Source organism: Salmo salar, chromosome 22 (genome assembly GCF_965601325.2).
Source record: "Salmo salar chromosome 22, fSalSal1, whole genome shotgun sequence".
In the NCBI taxonomy this organism is placed as follows: Eukaryota; Metazoa; Chordata; class Actinopteri; order Salmoniformes; family Salmonidae; genus Salmo; species Salmo salar.
Genome location: NC_138312.1, coordinates 17701140 through 17713038, shown reverse-complemented (window position 1 = coordinate 17713038; position 11899 = coordinate 17701140). Strand labels below are relative to the sequence as shown.

Here is an 11899-nt window from a genome sequence, read left to right as displayed (position 1 = left end):
ATTTTATGGTAGATGCAAGTTTCATCTAGATTAGATCAATATCCTAATAGGATATGACTTGCTGTCGTTCAATGAAATATGGCCTCCCTCATTTTCCCATTCCCCTTAGGCACCCACATCATAGTGGTGTTATGCTGGAGGCTATCATCTACAAAATAGCTTCGAACACTCTACTCAGCAAATTGGATGTAGTCTATCACAGTGCCATCCGTTTTGTTACCAAAGCCCCTTATACCACCCACCACTGCGACCTGTATGCTCTAGTAGGCTGGCCCTCGCTACATATTCGTCGCCAGACCCACTGGCTCCAGGTCATCTATAAGTCTATGCTAGGTAAAGCTCCGCCTTATATCAGCTCACTGGTCACGATAACAACACCCAACCGTAGCACGTGCTCCAGCAGGTATATTTCACTGGTCATCCCCAAAGCCAACACCTACTTTGGCCGCCTTTCCTTCCAGTTCTCTGCTGCCAGTGACTGGAACGAATTGCAAAAATCGCTGAAGCTGGAGACTTATATTTCCCTCACTAACTTTAAACATCAGCGATCGCTGCAGCTGTGTGCGAGGGCCAGCCGACTAGAGCATACAGGTCGCAGTGGTGGGTGGTCCATCTGTAAATAGCCCACCCAATCTACCTACCTCATCCCCATATTGTTTTTATTAACTTTTCTGCTCTTTTGCACACCAGTATCTCTACTTGCACATCATCATCTGCTCATTTATCACTCCAGTATTAATCTGCTAAATTGTAATTACTTCACTACTATGGCCTATTTATTGCCTACCTCGTCACGCCATTTGCACACACTGTATATAGACTTTCTTTTTTTCTATTGTGTTATTGACTGTACACTTGTTTGTTCCATGTGTAACTCTGTGTTGTTGTTTGTGTCGCACTGCTTTGCTTTATCTTGGCCAGGTCGCAGTTGTAAATGAGAACTTGTTCTCAACTGGCCTACCTGGTTCAATAAAGGTAAAATAAAAAAATCATAATACACACCACTCATGATCTTTGTCTGGAATGACTGTTTTTAGTGTCGTAGTCAAAGCACAGTTGAAACAGCTCAGTTCTCTGTCCTTCCAGCAAGATCCATAAACTGAATTCACTTTTACTTTATTACACTTTTACTAATTTTCTTTTCCCCCCCTGTAGATTTCACTATTTCATCAATTGACATTTGTAAGTAATAATACAGTGTCGTGGAAATTACCACCAGGGACACCGAAAGTCATCTGAAATGAATCATTCTTTATTGTCAGCAAGCTGGAGAGGTCATAGTCAAACTTAGATGCATAAAGTACAGGTCTGAAGTGAGCTCTACCGAGGAAGTCCCATTAGTTATCTTACAGTATATACTGCTTACACAGACAAGTTATATTTGCATGATTTAGCTTATTCATTATTCATAATTAATTCATCGTTAACGGTTGGTTCATGCATGTAACCAACCAATGCCTCACGAGGCCTCTTCTCTCCAAGCTAAGACCTTGAAACTGAGACACCCCTTTTGATTCTCAAAACAATGTTCTGGGCGTACTGCCAAATTGCAGATACTGATAGTGAGGATTCCTCCCAGGCACGATCAATCAGTCACTTGCAAGAACCTAGTCAAATTGGTTATTAGAAAAGCACAGACATACAATTTTCCTTCACAACAGTATAACAGACCAATCAATATTTAATCCAGGGTTTACTGTCAGTTAAGCCATATATGCTCCCCCTGTATTCACGTTTTTTTTGGTCAAGATTCACTGTATTAAAAACATCTAATCTCCACAGGTGCTGGCCAGGAGAGTGCCATGTTTGTTCATGCACAGTCCTTTGAGGACCTGACTGCTGACAGTGAGGTGACTACTGAGATGGAAACTGAAAGAGACTCTGTACTTTGGGAGTCAGGACAGTCTGTAAAGGAGGAAGCTCTGTATCTGGGGGCTGAGGATTAGACCCAGAAGGAGCAGCAGCCTGAAGTGGAGGTAGCGGAGGAGGTGGGCACCGAAAGCAGGATTAAGGAAGAGGATGTGTGCAGTGAGGTCTGTCGTAGCCACAGGAAACGTGTTTGTACTGAGCGAGGCAGGCAAGCCCATCTACTCACGCTACGTCACAAAGGAGGCCCTCTCCAGCTCCATGGTGGTGCTGGTCTCTGTCGTGAAGGCAGACAACAGTACCATTTACTCCATTCACGCAGGTGAGTAGAAGATTTGGGGAGTATCTCTGTGGAGTGGAACATTAGAGTTAGAGGGTAAAGTAGCCTTGTCATAGTTTTTGTCAGTGAAACAAAGTGCACAACTATAAAGTAGGCTATGCAATTCAAAGCTCAGTTAGTAAGATATGCCATATTGCAAAAAAAACGATCTGTCTGTACTGTACTGTAGATGTGTCATTGCCCTCTCATTCAAACCTTCTGTTCAAGACGGTTACAAAGTGGTGTTCCTTCGCAAGACTCCTCTTGTCCTGGTGGGTGTATCCCGGATCTGTCAGTCAGATAGAGAGCTGACGCGTGAGCTGCAGTACATCTACTACCAGATCGTCAGCCTGCTTACCCTCACCCAGCTCAACCACATCTTCCAGCACAAGCAGAACTACGACCTGGGCCGCCTACTGACAGGCTCCGAGCATCTCACGGACATCTGTTGGACCGTGACACGGGCCTGCTCCTCAGCACTGTCACTTGCCTCCCCCTTCCCAGCTCCACCAGTGACTTGGTCTCCTCCAGCCTGCAGGCTGCCAAGACCAAGAACCTGGTCTTCTCCATCCTCCTGGCTGGGGACTGCCTGGTCACCCTGGTATGCAAGAAGGACCAGTACCTGCACCACATGGACCTGCACCTGCTCTTCAACCTGGAGGGCGTCATCTTTCCGCGAGGGTGAAGGCAGGATGCCCATCTGCCACCCTAAGTTCAACACTGCTGGCTTCTTCCACACCCACATCTCTTACCTGGAGCCGGCCTCTGACCTTTGCCTCATCCTGGTGTCCGCCAACCGGGAGGACTTCTTTAACCTTTCTGATTGCAAGCACCGCTTCCTGGAGCGGCTGAGCCAACGCACTGCCTACAAGGCCTTGGAGGCGCTGAAGTGCCCCAGCTACTCTGTCAGCCAGGTCGGCATCCCAGAGCTCAGGCACTTTCTGTACAAGTCCAAGACCTCTGGACTCTACACAAGGTGAGTATGGACGATTTCTGTAACGTACAACAGGGGTTCCCAAAGTTTTTCACTCAGGCCCTCCTTTCAAGTATTGGGGAACATCCCACGCCCCCCTGCATGCCATGTCTATTTCTATGGGCACAAGCACTTTTCACGGTACAAACTGTTCACACCCCTCATGTTGGTGAATATATTTTTTTCAGCTTTAAAGCTTTCCTGCAATTCTACACATTTTGTCATGGGGTACAGAGCAACTGTAGCAGTTTTAAAGCTAATTTTCTTGCAATTCTATTCATTTTGCCATGTCTAATGTGTGATATTTAAGTGGCTCAAAAATTACAACAAATTCTATGGACTGAAAAACCTAGCTAAAAATGTTAGCTGACATGGACTAGTTGATGTGGACATTTCTGACAAGTTATAAATAGCTCTCTGTGGTATGTATGACTGACATGACAGAGGAAAACACTACCCAATTTTAAAATGGCTCCATGTGCATTCTACTATTAAAACTTTCAAGAGTAGCCGGACTGAGTTCCTTTAAAAAATAAACAATAATACCATTTTTTTGGGGGGGGGGGTCGGGGAACCACAGTTTGGGAGCCACTGGTGTACACCATCACGGCTTATATGGTTTATAGTCCTTGTTACCCCGCTTACCTTTTTTCCCCCCATTCTGTTTCTGTGTCTTCCACCAGCCCTGAGCTGCCCTTGCTGTACCAATCTGTAGAGGAGCAGGAGAGGCTGATGGGATTGTACCAGTACCTCCACAGCCGCTTGCACCACCCGACACGCCCCCTGCGCTCCATCTACCGCTGTGGAGAGACTGAGAACCTGCTGGCCTGGGTAAGCATAGTACACTGGTTTTATACCATTTTATACATTTTCATACATCTCTGTAAATCTTATTGTCGCTGATCTTAAAATGCACAGTCTTGCAATGTAGAAGAAAGATGTTTATCCATGCGGATCTCTTCAGGGGATATCTGTAGTACCATGGTTATTAATCTCTCCTCTAAACCCTCTTCCACCACCTCTACCTTACCTCTCCATCAGGTGACAATTGGCATTGAGCTCTACCTCTGTTTCAGTCCCCTGGGGACCAAGGCCGTGGCCGTGGCTGCTGTTAATAAGCTGCTGGAGTGGATCAAGAGGGAGGACGACATACTGAGCCCCCAGGCCCCCAGCTGACCTAGCTACAGTACTAAGAAACCCTGGCCCTCTAAACCTGCTGCCTCGTGACGTTGAAGTCGGATGGGCACTATTGTAGGTCATGGATGTAATGCCAACAAATCATCACGCATCACTTTTGTTTGCTCTTTGCAGATTCTTCAGTCTATGGTCATCAGGGGGTAAAATTAGGTAATCACAATGAGGGTAAAGCTATGTTTTATCAAACATAATTTCATGATTTTAATTGGTGGTTGACCTATGGGAATTGAGAGATATGCAGCAGATATTTCTATTAATAACAATGCCGAAATCTGTGATGGTGTCCCAATTGCTATAAGATGAGGATTATTTGAAACTGTAATAGACCTGTCATTGATTTGCCATGTGTTAGTAATTATAATGTGCCCTGCCAACGTATCGCCACGGTCCGTGCCATGGTAAAACGTGCACTCCTGTAGATCTGAAATAAGTGCATAGTGAATGTTTTATCTAGGTGAGCCAGCCAACCAGAAAAACAAGGTGAAGCAATTCAGGCATTATTGAAAGTCAGGACAATCCTTGTCCTAGAAGAAACATAATGTGTATAGTTGAGAAAATAGATTAAGCAAGCAGTAGGGATTTATAATTAAATGTGGAGTGGAGCTTTAGCTATAGTTACGTGATTACAACGTGCCTTCAAAATTATTCAGCAATCATAATTTATTCGAAAAACAGTTTCCATCATCATTTGTTGCAATTAAGAAAGCCAGACAAAATAAGAATCCACCCGTTGAGCAGATAAAAATGTTGATGTTTAGAACAGTTCTCTTATAGTTGCCGTTTCCATTACACATCCTAATGTTGTTTTGTTTTTGCGTCTTGCTTTTGTCGAATAGACGTGGGTCAATGGAAACCTGCCTTATATTGTCAAACGAGTCCCTAATGGTTAGCCCATTAATTGATGAAACCAAGAAAGATTAATCTCACTTTCTGACTGTAATGCAGTTAGCCCCATGCACTCTACTTACAGTATATGCACATACTTTAAACACGTACTTCTATTAATTCCACTGTTTTGTTTATCTGCATACTCCAACGGGAAAAGTCTACCATGATTACCGTTGTGTTGCTCAGAAGAGTTATTTTAATTATTATTTGTGTCTTTATTTGTTGCTTGGGTTTTGGATCAAGGATTTTACTGTCAAAGGTGATGTACTTGGGAAAGTATATTTATTTTAAGATGGGAATCTCTGAGTTGTCTGTAATAATATGATTTTTTTGTTTTAGTTTACATGCCTGCTCTGCTTGGTATAGTGGGCTATCAAAAAAGCTGAAAGAGAGAATGCAGGTCATGCAAAATAATGTTATCAGGTATATGCTGAATTTCCCCGCTAGGACCCATATAGGGGTGCAGGAGTTCCGGGAGGTGGGTTTGTTGCCTTTGGAGTCCAGAGTGGACCAACTTAAACTTAATCATATGTTTGACATCTTAAATGATCGTGCCCCAGGTTACATGAAAAACCACATTGATATGGTCTATAACCAACACAGTCACAATACCAGAGCGAGTGTTATGTCTTGTTAACTCCCAAGAGTAAACAGTACTGCGAGGAGCACGTTTTTCCATACAGGCATTTGTCTGTGGAATAGCCTTCCCTTGGAGATCAAGCAAATAAAAAGTAAAAGTAGCTTTAAAAAGCAGGCAAAGGAGAAACCACTCCACTGCCCCTTGTGCCCCCTACTGCTGGTCAGGTGTATTTATCTGAAGAATCGGTATGATGGGAAATTAATAGAATGTTCTAATGTGAAATTAATATGGTTGATATTTAAGGTTAGGGAGAAGTGCAGTGAATAGTGCCACATTTTAGGATGTCAATATAAATGAATGCATTTATGGTTGTTTGTAATTTGTCTTGTCTTTTAATCATTATATGTGTTATTGTTTTTACCATCGAGGACCACTTTAGAACAAGCGTTTTAATTCATACTTTCAAGTGATATCCTCTGGGTCCACATTGTGCATTTTGTTGTATATGTCTGTTGCCCAAAATAAATTCAATACATCGGGTTGATAAATTTTGACATTCACCGTCAAGGTGATTCAAAAGCTTTCCCTTACTTTTCATGCCAAACTGCCTTTATAGTTGTGCTAATGGTGTGTGATGGCTGGAGCTTGTTAGAGTTGTATGGTTTTGTAGCTGCTTCAAGTCTAGCTCCTAGATCTAACATTTTACCCATTTGTCTAGAGATTAATTGTCTAATATTATGATAAATAATCAAATAAATTATATGACATTTCATGTGTACGTGTTCATCTCTGAAAACAACACAGTGTGAGGATTTTGTCTGTAGGCTATCATAAGACAACTGGCATCAGATATGACCTTTGGTTTTATTTATGCTTGCCTGGCTACTCAGACACCTTGCTCCGGCCAAATGCTAGGCTACGCCCAGAGACGTTAGTTTCTTCTACGCAATGAGCCTGGATCTGAGTACCTCTCCGACCCTTCACCAAATGTGAACATGTTCTGGGCCATCTGATTGGTCCAGAAACCGATGGATTGGGCCATAGCCAGAACACACGTGGGAGAAGTGGTGGTTTGAAAATTCTTCATTGGCTTTGATACTCTGATTGGTTTTGAGACGATCCAATCGCTGATTCATTTGTTTTGTACAACGCCCTTCTTGCCCTTCGTCACCACAAACGACTTCAGTGATGGCAGTCTCAGACTAAAGTATGTAGCAAACGACAGAGCAGCGGAAGATTTTAGTGTGAGTCGTCAGGCTAGCAATCTGCAGTAGCTTCATCCATTTTTGGACTTGTAATATGAATGATATGTACCCATTGATTCTTAAAGAATTTAACTTATAAATGCCCCATGAGCTTAGTTCAACTGTCGTATTCAATCTGAACCCAAACTATAAGCTTGTTTTACTCCAATGTTTCTAAACAAAGCAAATGTAAACAAACACTAAATAGCTTCAAAACATGGTTAAAACTATAATTTTGATGTCATGGATGGTCAGTCCTTGCATCCATAGCTCTGTCTATAAATGTGATAGTGGTTACATTTTTCTCCTCAGCTTTTTAGCAAAGCAGTGGCAGGGAACACTTACTGTTTGTCACGTCCTGACCAGCAGAGGGCGTAATTGTATTAGTTTTGGTCAGGACGTGGCAGGGTTTTTGTGTTATGTGTTAGTTAGTTGGTTGTTGGACTCCCAATTGAAGGCAGTGTTGAGTTGCCTTTGATTGGGAGTCCTATATAGTAGTGTGTGTTTTTCCTTGTGGTTGTGGGTAGTTGTTTTTGCACTGCGTTTTGTGTGCCTGCAAAACTGGTCCTGTCGTGTTTATTGTTTTTTTTCCTGTGGATGCTTTACTTGTGTTTATTAAAAATATGAGTATCCACATTCCCGCTGCGCCTTGGTCCATTCCTGACGACAGCCCTTACACTGTTTCATCTGCTGTTGCCGCTTTAACCACATAGGCTACTTACAAGAGACAGCATAGACTTCATATGGGCAAATAAAATTCAATTAATAAAATGGAAAGTTTTACATCTTCCAAGTCTGAGGGTGGTTGTAACCTTCCAGACTTGGAATTATATCAACTCGCTGCCCAAGGCTTCTACTTGCGACATATAGTTAAATGCACTAAAGAGGAATAATGGGTACATACTGAAGATGCGCATGCTCATCCCCAGGATCTTTTTACGTGGATAAACGATAAAGCTAAGAACATTAACAACTTCATAGTTAAGAACACTATAACAACATGGAAGAAAATGAAACGTATTCTACAAGAACCAATATAACACCCTAAAAACACAACCTTAAGGACAATCCTTGGATAGCTTTTCAGAATTCCCCAATAAATTGGTCCACTTTGAAGACTAAAGGCATAGAATCCGTAAATGACTTGGTAACAGGAAATACATGTATTTCCATGACAGAATTAAAAAGTAATTTTGGACTGACCAATAGTTTCAAATATTGTACATGCAACTTAAAAGTTACATATCACAATATTTTGATTTGAAATCTTTTGGACAACAGAGCAACCTTGAGGGACTCTCCAGAGGGGCAATGGAACTTCCTGTACTACTCTTGGCAGGAATCCAGATTATTTTTTCTGATTCTCATTCCTGTGTATATGAAGATACAGTATAAGATAATGTATATTCTCTATGTGATACGGTTTTTAGATGGTATTTTTCATAATGTACAGTGTGACCTATTAATTGGGTCAAGATTGGCATCATACTCCTCAAGTGCATGAAAGGCATTCAATTGAACAGTTTTTGGGTGTCAACCATTCTCTTGCTGACTCAGGGAGTAGGCTAGGTATAGTAAGAGTCAATTGAATTTCGTGGTGGTGGTAAGTCTAGGATTATGATTTCTCTTACAGTAAGTGCGTGGACATGACAAGGATGTCATACAAAACCAGGGAGTCAGAGTTTAAGGGTCTGTATTTAATCACGCAATGGTTTGTCTCAACCTGCTCAATTTGGTTTACACAGGAGCAGAGGAGGGTTTATTTTGATTCCAACATACAATAAACACTAAATATATCCTTTAACTGTGTTTTCATGTGCAAACAGGTATCTAGACACAGATAAATCCATTGACCACATAATGCAAGCTCCACAACATTTTTCTGGCCTGGAGATATATGTATTGCCCAGTCCAAAGCAGATACATTATTGTGTGTTCAAGTTATTTTTCTTACTGCTTGGGGGTTGTTGATCCCATATGCACACTTTCTTTATATCTCACATGATCCAGATCACATATCCATAAAAGAGTGATTTAGGCTTCATCAAAATTCTTTAGTTGTCACCTTATATTTAGCAGTAAGCCAAAAGTGTCTGAAATCTTGAGTCAGAAAAGGATGTTCATATGATAGGGAAGATATATAAAATCTTGCAGAGAGCATATCCAACTGACAATATCTTAGAACAAATATATAAACTATTGGAACCAAGACTTAAAAAGAACTGATGTTGGCACAAGATGGAGGGAAAGTTGGAACATTTTATCCAGTATAAACTAATGTATAGAATGTATTATACAAGAGACAAAATTCACAAATTCTACAGCACACTAGTAGTAATGTCTTAAGTGTAAAACCAATAATGACTCAATAATCCATGCTTTCTGGGAATGCTATAAAGTCTGGAAGTTATGGGTGGAGCTGGAACGTTGGCTGTCAGAAGTATTACCAAAGATCTTTATCGCTAACCTAAGACAGTTCACCTGTGTCATTTACTGTGGGAGAAGCATAGTGAGCAGAACAACAAGGAGGTGGGCAAAGCCAATCACAAGCTTCTGAGATCCAATTGGCGTGTTGTAGCATGAATTGCATATTTCCATTAGGGAACGCCTCCTCAATGAAGTGTGCATGTGCACAAACTTAATTCAACCTTGCACTCCTTCTTAACAACACATTTTTTTGGTTTTACTTTGGCAAAGCGTCAAGTGTATAAAACTTAGTGCACTGTGTTTGTAACATTTTCTAGTTTTGGAAACAGAAATCAGATCAGATGTTTCATTGATGAGAAGATTTGCAGAATGTTGGCCCAGTTGGACTTCCTCTCACTACCATATTTGATGGTGAGAAAAAACTGTCTTCTTCTTCTTTGGGATTGGACCCCATTCCACTATTTAGCCCTATCTAATCCTATTCCAGGCCAATGTTCTGCAAGGACAGAACATTACCACTTAACACCCCCAACAAATCTTCTGCAGTAAAACCTTGCAATCCCAAGTAATTCTCTGCAGTTGCCACCACAACCTCTATTTTCTGTGACCTACGTTCCACTTCTGTAGTACTGTTGACAATCATGGCTATGAATGGTAAGAAACCCACCTGAGCGAAGCACATATTATTCCAATCCCTCTCTATTGGTCTCTGACTACTCACAGGAATCCTCTCAGGATCCCTTACCCTGTACCCATCTTCCTCTACCACTCTCTTCACTGTTTCAGCATATGGCACATTCTGTACTACCCTGCCAACAGTAGCACCCAACTGGGTGATTTATCGGCTGCAGTAAAGAACCAGAAATTCAACCACACATCAGCAGTGGTCAGGAACAGTCCCTCTGCCTCTCTAACATCTCAGACACAGCCATCTCCACCTTCCAACCAGCAGGTGTAACAAAGCAACAGCTGGTCCTGCATTATTTAAATGCAAAAATGACTTCCATCCAGCTAGCTAACCAGGGCAAACAAATGGATTTAACATGAAAGTCTTTTAACTTTAACATTGAAGACCACCATATATCAAGACAGATGTTTTTTTCTCAAAAAAATTCAGTCAAAATAAAAACAAATAAAACTAAGTTTGAATGATACTGATGGTAACGTTGTTACATCTAATGCCTGTTTGCCTGAGGCTGATGCCGTGCAGGCGTTTGTACACTTGTACACATGCATATACACACACTCACATTCAAGCGCACACACGTGCACATACACAGACACACATACAGTACACACATGTAAATAGTGCCATACATGCACTGGAATGTATTCAGTTGGACTTGCTGTTAGGGTTTTTGCAGTCCTTCATGTTTTCTGTTTTCCTTAGTTTTTCTCTTTTTTCTCTTTTGTTAATTTGTTGGTTGTTGGTGCATGGGAGGACGTGGCTTGGGGGGTCTTGGAGCTGGGTAATGGAATTTATTATTTTTTTGGGGGGAGGCTGTGGGGGGGGGTCTCGGTTTGGTTGCACTAATGGTTCTTGGTTGGGGGGGGGGGGGGGGGGGCAGGGGGGCCAGTGCCCCTGTGACAACAATTTTGGACCCCCTTGTGGCCCCCCTAAATGTGGAGTATGAAATCATTTTTACATAACAAATTTATGCTCTTGTTCTTTTTTTTACATCCGTTATTAGACAGTGGCAACGATGATGATTATGAACATGGTCTTTTGCCTGCTAATGCCTGCAATTCAGTGAAGAAAACGATATGACAACAATAACATCTAATGTAACTGGCCCCTCTAACAGTACAACTGGCCCCCCCAGTTGAAATGGTCTAGAACCGCCACTGGTTGGTTGAGGGGCAGCTCTCAGAAACTGTGGTGGGTGGGCTGGTGGTTGGGAGCTTTGGCCTGTGGCTGATAGGTCGCTGGTTCGGGCCATTGTTTTAGATCTTGTGGGAGATCTGTCGACGTGCCCTTGAGCAGGGTGTTGACCCTGGATGCTTCTGTGGGTCGCTCTGGATGGGAGTCTGTTAGATGACTGAATGTAATGTAAATGTTGAGTGGCTTCACTGCAAGTAGATTGTATGTTTTAATATTCAACAAAAAAGAGAGATTTAGCAACGAAAAAATTATGGATTTGAAAGTTTTACAATGTTCTTTTTACAAGAGCTCTCAGCCTAGCCCCAGGCGATCTCATGGCACCATGTCAACCACCGAACCCAACTCATGTAAACATGCGTGTCCGGCCAGATGAGATGTAGTCATTGTTTGTGTGTCTGTAAATTGTTGTTCGTTTGTATCTGGAGTGTAACAAACTATTATGTAAAATAAAAAGAAATCGTATAGAATTTGTTTCTTTTTTTTGTAAGATTTTCATTATTCAAACAACAAGACCGAAACAAAG

General features: G+C 41.8%; 1 pseudogene; it reads left to right on the top strand.

Annotated features, from left to right (window-relative positions):
• The first annotated feature begins 2019 nt into the window (after nucleotides 1-2019).
• LOC106582869 (protein SAND-like) lies at nucleotides 2020-4334 on the top strand (annotated as a pseudogene).
• Nucleotides 4335-11899: the final 7565 nt, after the last annotated feature.